Below are 15,113 nucleotides of genomic sequence, written 5' to 3'. Positions count from 1 at the left end.
TATCCTTTTGCTGGTACATGGGAGAAGACAGATGTGGGGAAAACACTTGGCTGATCTTCCAAGGCTTGCCGTTTCACAGCATTTTATCAGCAGCACCATATTCAGACGCCAAGTGGACCTCTGCACAGTCATGGACAAAGATCAATGGATTAACCAGGCAGGCTTCGGGCTGGAGACCAGGAAGGTTCACATCAGTAGTGAAAGGCAAGAGCTCAAGCTTACCAGGATACTGTAGTGTTATTGCTGAACTCCATCAGGACCACTTCCTGCTTTGACACCAGAGGTCAGGCATTTCAGAGACTCTTTAAAAGGATATTTTGTGCACCTTGTTTTGAAATTTCAGACCACAAATTTCTGCACAACGCAGGTCTGCAGCCTTATAACTTTTTGATTTTATGGAGCAAGATGCAGAACCCAGACACCAAACCGCGTTTTTATTGATTTTCCTCTGCATGTGTTCCTTCAATCGTCTTTATTCCCCTAATCTTCATTTTAACACTCACAGCAGCAGTTGTCTTGTTACACTATAAGGTCCATACATTATTTTAACTTTATTTTATACTGGATTGAACTGCATTTGAATTGTACCTAACCTTCCTCCAATGGCAGCTGGTGAAAGTGATGGGTTTTAGGTCCACGTTATGAATTATGGTGTGCGAGTAGGCACAGAAAGTGAGAACAATTGTCCTAATAGGGCCTGTGGATGGGATGTTTCTTACTTTCTGCCCCTGGAAATACATCTATAAAACATGGGGTAAAATAATAAATTTTTCAGTAGGAGCTCCAAAAAATTGTTTAAAAAGTCATAATCTCCTAAAATCAGTTACAATAATTCAAGAGTTGAAGAGGGCAAGACAAAATCATGTTTTTCCTTGTAGATTTTCCACCAGCACGGATGCATTTTTGGGATTTGGAGACTACTACATATTCTTTAAGCTTAAGGAGTTAGCTTGTGAAGGGAGAGGGTGTCAATTACTTTTATTGTGATATTATCATGGGTCCCAAGTTTGTGCGATTTTTCAATGACGTCATTATTATACACATTAGTGGTCATTTTTTTTTTTTTTTTTTAGGTTTAAATAGTTGACAGTTCGTCTGAGGTAGTACACCACACAGCTCGTACCATACTATGTCATGTCATAAAAATGAGGTCAAATAATTTACTGGATAATAAAATCTTACTTTGCATCCTGCTTCGGGTGTTCATCTTCATTGGCTGCAGTCAAAGCCAGTTACGTCGAAAGATCAGATTGCAACCAAGCTAGCTTGTACATATTAAGGCATTTGGCCGTGAAGTGCTACTTGTGGCTTCATTATACCCCTGATCATACCCAAGAAGGGTATCCGTTGACTTTTGCCCCAAAAAAATAAAAGTCAAAATCTGGTGCTTTACTGCAGTGTGCAAAGCCCTCAAACACCACCTGTGTATGCTGGCTGTGCCCAGAGCTGCAGTGCTTTCACCCAGTGCTTGATTTGTAAAACAAAACGTGCCTTGCCCAAAGTCCACGGCTGGTGCAATTAAACGTCGGCGCACCGAATACCAAGGCTCTGTAGTCTTGAATCCTCTTCATGCCTCTTTAGTCCGCTGGATACTGGCGCCCCTTTATCTCATCCTTGCAGGTTCCTGTTTTTTAGGTCGAAGCCTAGAGCTGCGCACATGCGCAGTCTCGCTTGCGAGATTTAGTGTTTTCAGGAGGTTTCACTAACAGGCTTTAAGACCAGCCCCTCTTTCCCATTTGCCGGCGACACTGTTTATGCTAAACGGTGGCCAGCCATTGGGAAGGAGCTTATGGTGACGTACACTTTTCTCTATTTCTGCCGTCCCACTTGGATGGACCTGCCTTACTTCCTTCTGGCGTAAAAGCTTTGTTATCTTTATGGGGTCAAAGATGACCCCATAAAGATAACAAACCTTTTGCGCCAGAAGGAAAGCAGGCCAAAGCCGTTCAAGTGGGACTTCAGACAAAGAGAAAAGGATACGCCATGGCCAGTTCTTGTTGTTCAGCTGCGACTCATGCATTTAAAGGCACCAAAAGTCTTTACCCAGGTTTACCTCCCCGAACGAGGCAACAGAGATGTCTTTTGTGCAACCTGCAATGCAGCAACATTGATTAAAAAGGTTTGTCCACTCTACTGGAAATGCATTGAAGGTACGTGCTTAATGATGTCTGCACACTCCGTCTCTAGTCGTCCTCTTGTAGCCCGTGCTTCACACTCCCGTCTCATGAAACTTCTCACTCAGTCCCAACTTGTCCTCTTGTGGTCTCTGTGCTTCACTATTTCTTGTGGCCCTGATTCACACTCACACCACGTGGCCTGAGTGAGTTCTTTTGCTGCGCAATTGGCATCCGCTCCGGAATGCGCCCGTCTTTATCGGGTCCTCTTCTTCTGTCTCCGCTCCTCTTGACTCCTTCCCGAGGGGGTTAAAAGAAGAGTTCCGCAAACCGCCAAGATAGTGCAGCAGGTGAATGCACTTGTGCGGAAACTGTAGGTCACAGGGTCAAATACATGTAGGTTACTAGATTCTATCCGAACTGTGGGGCAACTCTTCTGCTGGCAATAAGTGTGGGGAATGTAGGTCACTGGATCTGATATCATCAAGATAGCTCCGTGGGTTAATGCCTCTGCTGTATGTTAATGTATGCACCTCATCGCGGCACAGAATAACACAACTCCCCTGGGAGTCGCATGGAAGCCAGACCACAGGATCCTTCTGAGCTTTCTGCACAGAAGCCCCGGGGTTTTTAGTGAGGAAGTGGCCACCCCTGGCACTGGTACATTCTAGATTCAAGCATCCTGCTCTTCACAGATGTTAACATTAATTTCCATTAACAAACAAAAAGGGGGGTTGTGCTGTTCCTCAGTGTCAAAAAGCTGCTGGAGTCACAGGTGACTTGGTCCCACTATATCTAAGAAGTGTAAAGTTGGGGATCCATATGTTGGTTCTTAATGCCCTCACACACCCTTTCAGGTGTCAAGCTTCATCATTGGGTCGGCGGTGCAATACCCTTCTTGGATATAGTGGGACCAAGTCACCTGTGACTCCAGCAGCTTTTTGACACTGAGGAACAGCACAACCCCCCTTTTTGTTTGTTAATGCCAATTGAGGCCTCCATTGTGCTGGACCTCCCACTCTTGCCTGAGTGGAAAACAGACCCAGCGTCCCCTACTTTTGTTGTATACCATTAAATTCCAATCGTGATTTTAAGCCGTTTCTTCGACGCGTGATTCAATCAATCAATCTATCAATCGAGCTTTATATAGCGCAGTTAATCACTCGATAGGGTATCCAGGTGCTTTTTATTCTGAGAATCCATGCACTCTCAGCCTATGGGTGAGGCTCTTTTCTCTTTGTTATGGGATAGAGGCAGCCATGGGCTTGTGCTTGTGGCCAGCCAGCAGGGCTGGGGCAGAAAGAACTACTCGAGGACACCTCTGGAAGTCTGGCTGGGTGGAGGGAAGAGCCGGTCTCTATTCTCTGGTCAAACACAGGTCACAGCTGTGATGTATGCAGGCCGGTATGGATGGGGCCCGAGTAAGCTGCCTGTCAGACAGGTGCCAGACTCTGCTCCAGCACTCCCAGCCTTCCGAGATCCCTCCCTGTTGAAAAATCTCAGTGCCATTGCTGGCGATCTCCACATGCCCCTACAAGCCGCTTGGGCTGCAGGGTTGCTCCCAGCCCCCACAGAGCAGTGGGAGGTCCTGGTTGGCTTTGGCCAAATTGTGCCCCCCCTTCCCTCTGCGTGTCTCTGTCCATTAACTTCCTCGTATCCCAAAATAGCCTGACAGCTGTTGTGAGGTTACTGTAAGCTCAGGCATCGGAATGAGACGGGGGTGCTGGAGCTGGGCCTCCCTGGGCTCGAAGGGGAGCTCCGCCAGCAGCCTGTCCTCCAGGTCTACCAGGTGTCCAGGAGCTCGGCTGCCCCTTCATATTCCAGCTTCCGGGCCGGTCGGGCGGCCCAGCGCTGGGACTACACCGGCACCGAAGTGCTGGACTTCAACCTGGCCGACGCCATGAACCAGGAGTTCCTGCAGACCAGGGTCAAGGAGAAGGTGGAGCTGCAGGACCTCAACGACCGCTTCGCCAGCTACATCGAGAAGGTGCGCTTCCTGGAGCAGCAGAACCAGGTCTTGGTCAACGAGGTTAACCTCAAGGGCAAAGAGCCCACCCGCATCAGCGAGATCTACTGAGGAGGAGATGCGCGAGCTAAGCCGGCAGGTGGACATGGTGACCAACCAGCGCTCTCGCGTGGAGGTGGAGTGGGACAACCTAACCGATGACCTGCAGAAGCTCAAACAGAGGTGAGTGGGGTCCTCTACCACTCACTCTCTACTACTCTCTACTACACACTCTCTGCTACACATTCTCTGCTACACACTCTACTACTCTACTACTCACTCTATCACTCACTCTACTACTCACTCTACTACTCACTCTCTACTACTCACTCTACCACTCTCTACTACACTCTCTACTACTCACTCTACTACTCTCTACTAAACACTATGTAATACACACTCTCTACTACACACTCTCTAGATACACACTACTACACACTCAATACTACTCTACTACTCACTCTACTACCCACTGTACTACTCACTCTCTACTTCTCACTCTACTACTCTCTACTACACACTCTCTACTACACACACTCTACTGCACACACTCTACTACACACTCTCTACTACTCTACTGCTCACTCTACTACTCACTCTACTACTCACTACTACACACTCTACTACACACTCACTACTCTCTACTCTCTACTCTCTCTACTCCACACTCTCTACTACTCACTCTAGTACTCACTCTACTACTCACTCTACTACACACTCTCTACTACTCTCTACTACCCACTCTACTACTCACTCTCTACTTCTCTTTATTACACACTCTCTACTACACACTCTACTCCTCTCTACTACACACTCTGTGCTACACACTCTCTACTACACACACTCTACTACTCTACTACACTCTCTACTACACACTCTCTACTACACACTCTCTACTACTCTACTACTCACTCTCTTCTACTCTCTACTACTCGCTCTCTACTACTCTATACTACTCTCTACTGCACACTCTCTCCTACACACTCACTACTACTTACTGCCTAGCAAGAAAGGCATATCAAAAAATACTACATAACCATAAGACCGCCTATTTTTCATCTAAAATCCTAACCTCTACTAATAAGTCGAAAGAAATCTTCAGGATAGTGAACGACCTATGCAATGATGACAGAACCTCTCCTCCGGTAGTTCCTACACAAGCACTATGCAACTCCCTGAATGATTTCTTTAGTGAAAAGATTTTATTGATCAAACAACACATCTCCACACTTCCAACTTGTGCCCCTGTGGACGATATCTTTTTTAATCCCCTAACCTTACATTCCATCCCCCTTATTGATTTGAAAGTCTTTTCAGAGTTACTATCCAGAGTCAAATCAGGCTCCCCTATGGATGTCTGTCCCCCTCAAATTATGAAGGAAATCGGTCGAGCCATTCCTAACAGCATGATGTCCCTGCTTAACAACTCTCTCACCTCAGGGACTGTCCCCAGTAGCTTCAAGCAGGCTCTACTAATACCCCTTACGAAGAAACCTGGTATTGATCCATCGGACCTCACGAATTATCGGCCCATATCCCTGCTGCCCTTTTTGTCCAAAATGTTGGAGGCTCATGTTACCAACTGCCTCTCAAACTTTGTGGTGGAATCGGGCTATCTGCAACCTAATCAAGCAGGATTTCGGCCTGGTCATTCGACCGAGGCAGTAATACTGGCCATCCAGAACACCTTGAGGTCCAACGCTGACAAAAATCTTCACCAAGCCCTGGTGCTCCTTGATTTGTCTGCGGCGTTCGACACGGTTGACTATTCCATTCTGGTCAACCGTGTCGAACAGGCAGGCCTTAGAGACTCTGCCTTGGCTTGGCTAAAATCGTTCATATTCTAACGCACCCAGTCTGTCTGCCTTGGATCTTTCTCAGCTCCCAAAATCAACTCCTTTTGTGGGGTCCCTCAAGGCTCTTCCTTGTCCCCCTTATTATTTAATTTGTATATGCGACCCCTATTCTTTGCTTTAAGAAAACACAAAGTCACTGTATATAATTATGCAGATGACTTGCAGTTAGTCTTTGCACTCAACTCCCCAAATGCTGTGGAGGATTTTCAAGCAACCATGACCCTAATTCAGAGCTGGATGTCTCTAAATCATCTTAAATTAAACCCGGGGAAAACCGAGCTGATTTTGCCCGGCAAGAGCGAAATCAGTTGGAGCCCTAATTTCTGGCCTACGGACATGGGCCTCCCCCCTAAGAAATCACAAACTGTAAAAAGTTTGGGGGTAACCATCAACGAGGACCTCACCTTAAAATCCCAGATCGGTACTGTGGTCTCTTCTGGTTTTTTTCAACTGAGGAAAATCAGGAAAATTGCACACCTCCTCACCCACACTGCCCTAATCCAGGTGGTCATGGCCCTAATCCTTTCCCACATTGATTTTTCAAACAGTCTCTATCTAGGCTTACCCATAGGCCAACTTAGAAGACTGCAGTACCTACAGAACCAAGCTGCCAGACTGATCTGCAATGTTCCCAAATGGGTCTCGATCAAATCTGGCTTAGAGACCTTGCATTGGCTTCCTGTGGCTCAAAGAGCCGAATTTAAAGCCGGTTGTATCATTTTTAAGGCATTGCAAGGTAAGGGCCCTTCCTTCATCAAACAGCTGATTGGCAGATACGTCCCCTCACGCAGCTTGAGATCAGCCCACAAAGACTTACTTGAGGTACCTCGCTTCAAGAAGAAACGACAGGGAGGCAGCAGTTTTCATTTTTTAGCAGCAACCCTTTGGAATTCTTTGCCGCTAGCCCTTAGACAGTGTAAGGATCTTCTTGCCTTTAGAAAGGCATTCAAGACTCATTTATTTACGCAGGCATATTTGAAATAGAGACTTTCGTTTGATCCACCCTTGTTATGTTTTTTATCTCTTTCCAGCGCCAAGAAGCCTCTGGGCGTATGCGCGCTTTATAAATAATAAATAACATAACATAACATAACATACTACTCAGTTCTACACACTCTCTACTACACATTCTCTACTACTCTACTACTCACTCTCTACTACTCGCTCTACTACTCTCTACTGCACACTCTACTACACACTCTACTACACACTCTCTACTACACACTCACTACTACACACTCACTACTCTCTACTATTCTCTACTACTCACTCTATACTACACAGTCACTTCTCGCTACTACACACTCTCTAGTACACAATCTCTACTACACACTCTCTACTACACACTCTCTTCTACTCACTCTCTACTACTCACTCTACTACTCTCTACTACTCTACTCTCTACTCACTATCTACTACTCACTCTCTACTACTCACTCTCTACTCAGGCTCTACTACTCTCTACTACTCACTCTCTACTACTCTCTACTACTCACTTTCTACTACTCACTCTCTACTACTCACTCCCTACTTCTATCTAATCACTCTCTACTACTCACTCTGTACTTCTCTCTACTACTTACTCTCTACTACTCTCTACCACTCACTCTCTACTACTCTACTACTCTCTACTACTCTACTCTCTACTACTCACTCTCTACTACTCACTCTACTACTCACTCTCTACTACTCTCTTCTCATTCTCTACTACTCACTACTACTCACTCTCTACTACTCACTGTCTACTACTCACTCTCTACTACTCACTACTACTCACTGTCTACTACTCACTCTCTACTACTCTAAGCTCTACTCATTCTCTACTATCTACTACTCATTCTCTACTACTCACTCTCTACTACTCACTAATCACTCTCTACTACTCACACTGTACTACTCTCTACTACTCACTCTCTACTGCTCACTCTCTACTACTCACTCTACTACTACTCTCTACTCTTCACTCGCTACTACTCACTCTCTACTACTCTACTACTCACTCTCTACTACTCTACTACTCACTACTACTCACTCTCTACTCTCTACTACTCATTCTCTACTACTCACTCTCTACTACTCTCTACTACTCACTACTACTCACTCTCTACTACTCACTCTCTACTACTCACTCTCTACTACTCTCTACTACTCACTCTCTACTCTAATCCCTCTCTACTACGCTCTACTACTCTCTACTACTAACTCTCTACTATTCTCCACTACCTCCTCTCTACTACTCACTCTCTACTACTCTCTACTACTCTAATCCCTCTCTACTACGCTCTACTCAATCTCTACTACTCTCTACTACTAACTCTCTTCTACTCTCCACTACTCTCTCTCTACTACTCACTCTCTACTACTCTCTACTACTCACTATTACTCACTCTCTACTCTCTACTACTCACTCTATACTACTCTACTCTCTACTCATTCTCTACTACTCACTCTCTACTTCTCTCTACTACTTCCTCTCTCCTACTCTCTCCTACTCTTTACTCAATCTCTACTACTCTCTACTACTCACTCTCTAATCACTCTCCACTACTCTCTACTACTAACTCTCTACTGCTCTCTACTACTCACTCTCTACTACTCTCTACTCAATCTCTACTACTCTCTACTACTCACTCTCTACTACTCGCTACCACTCACTCTCTACCACTCACTCTCTACTACTCAGTCTCTACTACTCTCGACTACTCACTCTCTACTATGCACTCTACTACTCACTCTCCACTTCTCTCTACTACTCTCTACTACTCTATACTACTCACTTTCTACTACTCACTTTCTACTGCTCTCTAATACTCACTCTCTACTACCCTCTACTACTCACTCTCTACTACTCACTACTACTCACTCTCTGCTACTCATTACTACTCACTAGTACTTACTACTGCTCACTCTCTACTACTCACTTTCTACTACTCTCTACTACTCACTCTACTACTCTCTACTACTCACTCTCTACTACTCACTCTCTACTACTCTCTACAAATCACTCTCTACCACTCACTACTACTCACTCTACTATTCACTACTACTCACTCTCTACTACTCTGCTCTCTACTCATTCTCTACTACTCACTCTCTACTACTCACTCTCTACTACTCACTCTCTACTACTCACTCTCTACTACTCACTCTCTATTACTCACTCTCTACTACTCACTTTCTACTACTCTCTACTCACTCTCTATTACTCACTCTCTACTACTCACTCTCTACTACTCTTTACTCCTCACTACTACTCTACTACTATTCTCTACTACTCACTCTCTACTACTCACTCTCTATTACTCACTCTCTACTACTCACTTTCTACTACTCTCTACTCACTCTCTATTACTCACTCTCTACTACTCACTCTCTACTACTCTTTACTCCTCACTACTACTCTACTACTATTCTCTACTACTCACTCTCTACTAATCACTACTCACTCTAATACTCTCTGCTACTCACTCTACTCTCTACTAATCACTCTCTGCTCTCTACTACTCACTCTCTACTCTGATGGCATGATATGAGTGACAGTGAATCGGTTACCACCATGATTGGCCATTAAGGCGCTTTCATAACTCCTGTAGAGGTTAGCGCTATAAAAAAAGCAATAAAAATGCAATATGTCTCGCCTTTCATTAAGGTAAAGCCATTTGCTTTGCTTTACGATACCATTAGCAAAGCAAATGGCTTTAACTTAATAAATGGCGAGACCTCTTGCATTTTCAATGCTTGTTCTCTTTAAGATGTTGTCCTCATCTTTTTCTCTTCCTCCTTCTCTCCACTTTGATTGTTTTTCCCTCTCTTGCGCTCCAGAAATGCCTGATGGAGAAAAATAAGTGCTGGTCCCCCAAAAATGAGTGCCAGTGACCCCACCGACAGCCCCCGGCTCAAATTAAGCACTGCTTTCATCTCAATCTTAGGTTTTATGAACCGTTTCTAAGATTCTGAACACTTGTTACTAGCTTTAACATTGTTGAATATTTAATAACTCATATGAACCTGCAATCCTTGTATAAAAGCACATCTCTAATTTTCCTAAAATACATGGGATTCTGGCATCTTGAAGGAAGAGCTATAAAGCACGACAGTTACAGTCACGGCAAAGAATATATCACTAGATTCACGTTTTAATTGGCACCATATCTCAGAAAAGTCTACAGGAAGTGGTGTTCCTGTACAAATATAAAAGGTTCTGCAAACGTTGGTAATCATGGGTGCCAACTTTGAAGGTGCAACTTAAATTGTATGACTTATAGGCATCATTTATTTTTTGTAGCTATTTAAACTAAAGAACTTGCTGTGCCCAGTCCGAAACTAGAAGTAACTGATATCCTCGAGAACTGGATTTCAGTCAGTTCCAGCTTCATGTAATCAGTGGACTGGCGCAGTCTTTTTCTTCTATCCATAGCCTGGCCTTTTTAGGTCGAGGCTGGGTAGCGCATGGACTGCTCTGCGAGGCATGCTGTATTCGAGTATGGACTTGAAGCTCAGCCCACTCTCCGCCCATATTTTCAATTGGCTCAATGATTAGAGCGGCAGACCCTGATGCAGAGGTCTAGCCCGGGACCAGGGTTTAATTCCCCGCCTCGGCGGGTCTTGGGCTCAATATTCCACGGACCTGATAATTCTCGCCTCGGTGCCTATTCCAATCATGGAGTCCCACTCTGCAACTCTGGGCAATAGCTTGCTTAATCTCCACAACGGCCCCCACAACGCTAAGGATGCCTGGCCTCCACCATGGGGGTGCCCAGGAGTGGACGCCTCACAGGCAAAGCCAGGATGGGTTCCACAGCGGTATTCGTACAAGCGCCTTGAGACCCTTGCGGCTGAGTAGTGCGCTATACAAGTATCAGTTTACATTTGCAAATGCTGGCTTGCAATTCGTAAATAGGCTTGTTAGTCCCTCCTTAGTACCGCTTTGTCTTCATTTGTAGCCCTCCCTGAGGACTGGTCCTTTCTGTTGTAACACAGTATGTCTTATTTAGTCTGTACTATTATACAGAACAAGGGAACCCAAAGGAATTTTAGACAGGGACCTTGGGCAATTTCATGTTATAGAGAACAGTGGTCCCTATTCAGGGCGAATACAGTGTGATAGATAACCATACACTAGAATAGAATGTATGTCTTTTGTCCAGCCGGACAAGAATTTATTTTCATAGTATTTTTCAAAAGTAGTATAATTAAAACATTCAAATGACAAGTGGGCACAGCCGTGACCCACAGAACACAAGACAGAACAATGAACACAGAATTGGCCAAAAGGCAAGCCAAAATGGGTCTGTACACTTGTACTCAGTATAGACAGACACAAATTAATCATTTAACACTGTTGCACAATGTGTTATAGCTTGAGTCTGGTGCATAGGGTGTTTGGGTGTCGACAACGTTTCGATGCCAACATTAAATTTAGGGCATCATCTTCAGGACAAACAAATAATGCATTGCTGTCTTGATAATAATGTATCACACCTTTTTAACAATTCTAAGGTGGCAGAGAATCAACGGTTCACTATAGGCGCAAGGGCGCACAGCATCTGGACTTTGGGGGTTGGTGGCACCAGCGGGATCAATTCTGTTTGCTTAATGGCAGAAAGTCCTGTTGGGTGCTGTGTGCCAGCAGTTGGAGAATGCACGATCGTATTACTTCAGTGAGTGTGGGCAGTATCGCCGCATCTGCTTCAGAGTTTCAATGGAGAAACAGAATTGATCCCGCTGGTGCCACCAACCCCCAAAGTCCAGATGCTGTGCGCCCTTGCGCCTATAGTGAACCGTTGATTCTCTGCCACCTTAGAATTGTTAAAAAGGTGTGATACATTATTATCAAGACAGCAATGCATTATTTGTTTGTCCTGAAGATGATGCCCTAAATTTAATGTTGGCATTGAAACGTCGTCGACACCCAAACACCCTATGCACCAGACTCAAGCTATAACACATTGTGCAACGGTGTTAAATGATTAATTTGTGTCTGTCTATACTGAGTACAAGTGTACAGACTCATTTTGGCTTGCCTTTTGGCCAATTCTGTGTTCATTGTTCTGTCTTGTGTTCTGTGGGTCAAGGCTGTGCCCACTTGTCATTTGAATGTTTTATTTGATACTACTTTTGAAAAATACTATGAAAATAAATTCTTGTCCGGCTGGACAAAAGACATACATTCTATTCTAGTGTATGGTTATCTATCACACTGTATTCGCCCTGAATAGGGACCACTGTTCTCTATAACATTATTTAGTCTGTAAGCACTATTTTCTTTAATGCGTTTCTCCTACTGCAGGCATCACATGCTTTCCTGCAACATTTAGCGCGCCATACGCGCTTTCACTTTCCAAGCATAATGGTGGCTGCTTCATTAAAATGAAATAGGTCTAGGCATCTACAAGAGTTTGAGCTATTGGCATTGTAAATGACAATGCCTTTTATTTATGTGTTAATTATCAAAACGAATAAATAAAAGGCATTGTCGTTTACAATTCCACATGGTACGCTGTGGTCAGCAATTAGACTTGCTGAATCATATAGCTTCCCTGATTGACGTTTAGTCCTGGGCTCTGCCGGGCTTAACCCCAAAGCTCCTGGAGCTAATTTAGGTGACGCTGCAGCACATCATCTGTGGGAGGCCCATCACCATAGAAGGCAAGGTTTTGTCACGGTGATGATTTCACAGGCTTCAGGGCTGAGATAGTCAGCCTAGCAAATGGCACATGCCCACAGCTCATAGAAACTGCCTGCCTGAAATTAAGGTCTGCATGACAGACAGCCTTAGGAAGACTATCTGTGGTGTTTTTACTTGCTCTATCAGTAGCAAAAAAACTAATACAAGGCAGTAAAAGGAGAAGGGTGGAGGCTCAAAGACCACATTAACGAGCCACCACAGCTTCCTCCATTCTCAAGTGATGTCATGCCTTCGCGCTACTTGTACCAATTGAGCAGCTTGGAGATTTTTGGAAGTCATTATTTTTTCTAACTGAATCTGAATTTCTATCTGAGATGTCACCAGGGTTCTCCTAGAAAAGGGAGAGACTGCAGCCCTGACCTCCTCAACCTCTCCATAGTCTTTGACACCATGTCCCACTGCACCCTCCTACAGTATCTCCACCAGATGGGAATCCAAGGGAAAGCCCTTAAATGGATTGCATCCTTTCCCACCGATAGAACCAAGAGTATCCGCCTCCCGCTTTTCTCCTTGGGCCCAAAGAACATCATCTGCGGTGTCCCACAAGGGTCATCTCTTAGCCCCACCCCTTTCAACACATGCATGATCCCGCTGGCCCCCCCTTGTCAGAGCCCGTGAGATGAACATACTATCCTACGCAGACGACACTCAGCTCATCCTATCCCTGTCCTCAGACCCCACCACTACCAAATCATACTTTCACATGTGCATGACCAACATTGCTAGCTGGATGCAGAACAACTGCCTCAAACTCAACACCGACAAAACTGAGGTACTCCTCTTCGGGAGCAATACCTCCCCTTGGAGCGACTCCTGGTGGCCAACCCAACTTGGCCCCACATAACATGCAAGGAACCTATCCATCATAGTCGACAGCAAGCTCACAATGAAGAGGCAGATAAACACTGTCTCATCATCATGCTTCCTCATCCTACGCATGTTGAAGAAAATATTCAAATGGCCCCCCACCAACACTAGACGAACAATCACCCAGGAACTCATTACAGCTGCATGGACTATGGCAAGGACCTCTATCTGGGGATCACTGCACGACTTCTAAAAAGACTCCAGGCTATTCAGAATGCAGCAGCAAGGCTCATCCTTGACCTCCCAATGCAAACCCACATCAAAGCACCACACTGGCTCCCCATCAACAAACAGTGTTATATTCGCCGGATATTAAATCACTTTTGAACACTTGTCAGGATTTATTCACAATTCGTCACTCACCTGCCTAAATACCGCCGGAACATAGCGGTTTTATTGATCCCCGAAAACAGACTAGTTATAGAAATATTTGGGCTCATCTAGCTGTCGATCTCTGCCTGATCTTACCTCCTGCAGCCGATTGGATGCTGCCTGGGGGGCCGCCATCTTAGGTGAGGTGCTGGAGCAGGGATACCAGTCTAGTGCTAGGCCCCTCCCGCTCTCCCGCCCTCGGCCACTACAAAAAGCCCTTGTACCCACACTCTAATGATTGCGATTGTGTGTGTGGGATGCTAGTAAAATCGTCCTGAGGCGGAAAGCCGGGACTTACTGAGTGTACTTGAATGTTATTTTATATTTGCCGGATTTTAAATCACTTTTGAACACTTGTCAGGATTTATTCACAATCCGTCACTCACCTGCCTAAATACCGCCGGACCTTAGCGGTTTTATTGCTCCCCGAAAACGGACTAGTTTTAGAAATATTTGGGCTCATCTAGCTGTCGATCTCTGCCTGATCTTACCTCCTGCAGCCGATTGGACGCTGCCTGGGGGGCCGCCATCTTAGGTGAGGAGCTGGAACAGGGATACCAGTCTAGTGCTAGGCCCCTCCCGCCCTCCCACCCTTGGTCACTATAAAATGGAGCCCTCATCCCGGAGGCGCAGCGGACGGGCGCAGCGGGCACGCCGAAGGCGCGCCAAAGGCAAGCCCGTCTTCGCCCATCCGCGCCCGTCCGGGCCCAGGGGCCAAGAACCCTGGTCAACTCACCACCTATCCAGCAACAGTACTTAGAGAATTGCAGTACTCAAACCCTCCATTACCGCCAGGTGTGTCGGAGCGTATTGTACACCTGGAGATTTCCAGAAACTTACCGGGCCTATGTACCCGGCCTGATCACGGTACCATCCATTCCCGCCCAAAAGCGCCCCCAGATGTATTAAGCAATGAAACACAACTTCGAATGCTCTACCTTAACACTCGCTCTATGGTGAAACACCAGCTTGACCTATTTCTCCTGCTCACTACGGATAAACCTGATGTCCTGTTATTAACTGAGACATGGCTCACCCCGGACTCCCACCCGGATGTTCTGGCTGCCCTCCCTCCAGACTACTATATCCTTAACGTAAATCGACCTCTGAACCGCCCCAGGGGAGGAGTAGCGGCCATCAAACATAAAAATTTTAGATTCCTCACCTCCGCCTCGCTTACCTTACCTGGGGTAGATAATATAGTCATCAGC

General features: G+C 45.5%; 1 protein-coding gene across 1 annotated transcript in view; it reads left to right on the top strand.

The window, feature by feature from the left end:
- The window catches only part of PCOLCE2 (procollagen C-endopeptidase enhancer 2), a 402,867-nt gene that overhangs the window by 337,390 nt on the left and 50,364 nt on the right, over positions 1-15,113 (top strand). The gene's annotated exons all lie outside the window — the stretch shown is intronic.

This window comes from Lissotriton vulgaris, chromosome 11 (genome assembly GCF_964263255.1).
Source record: "Lissotriton vulgaris chromosome 11, aLisVul1.2, whole genome shotgun sequence".
NCBI classification, from domain to species: domain Eukaryota; kingdom Metazoa; phylum Chordata; class Amphibia; order Caudata; family Salamandridae; genus Lissotriton; species Lissotriton vulgaris.
This window is presented reverse-complemented; position numbering and strand designations above follow the sequence as displayed.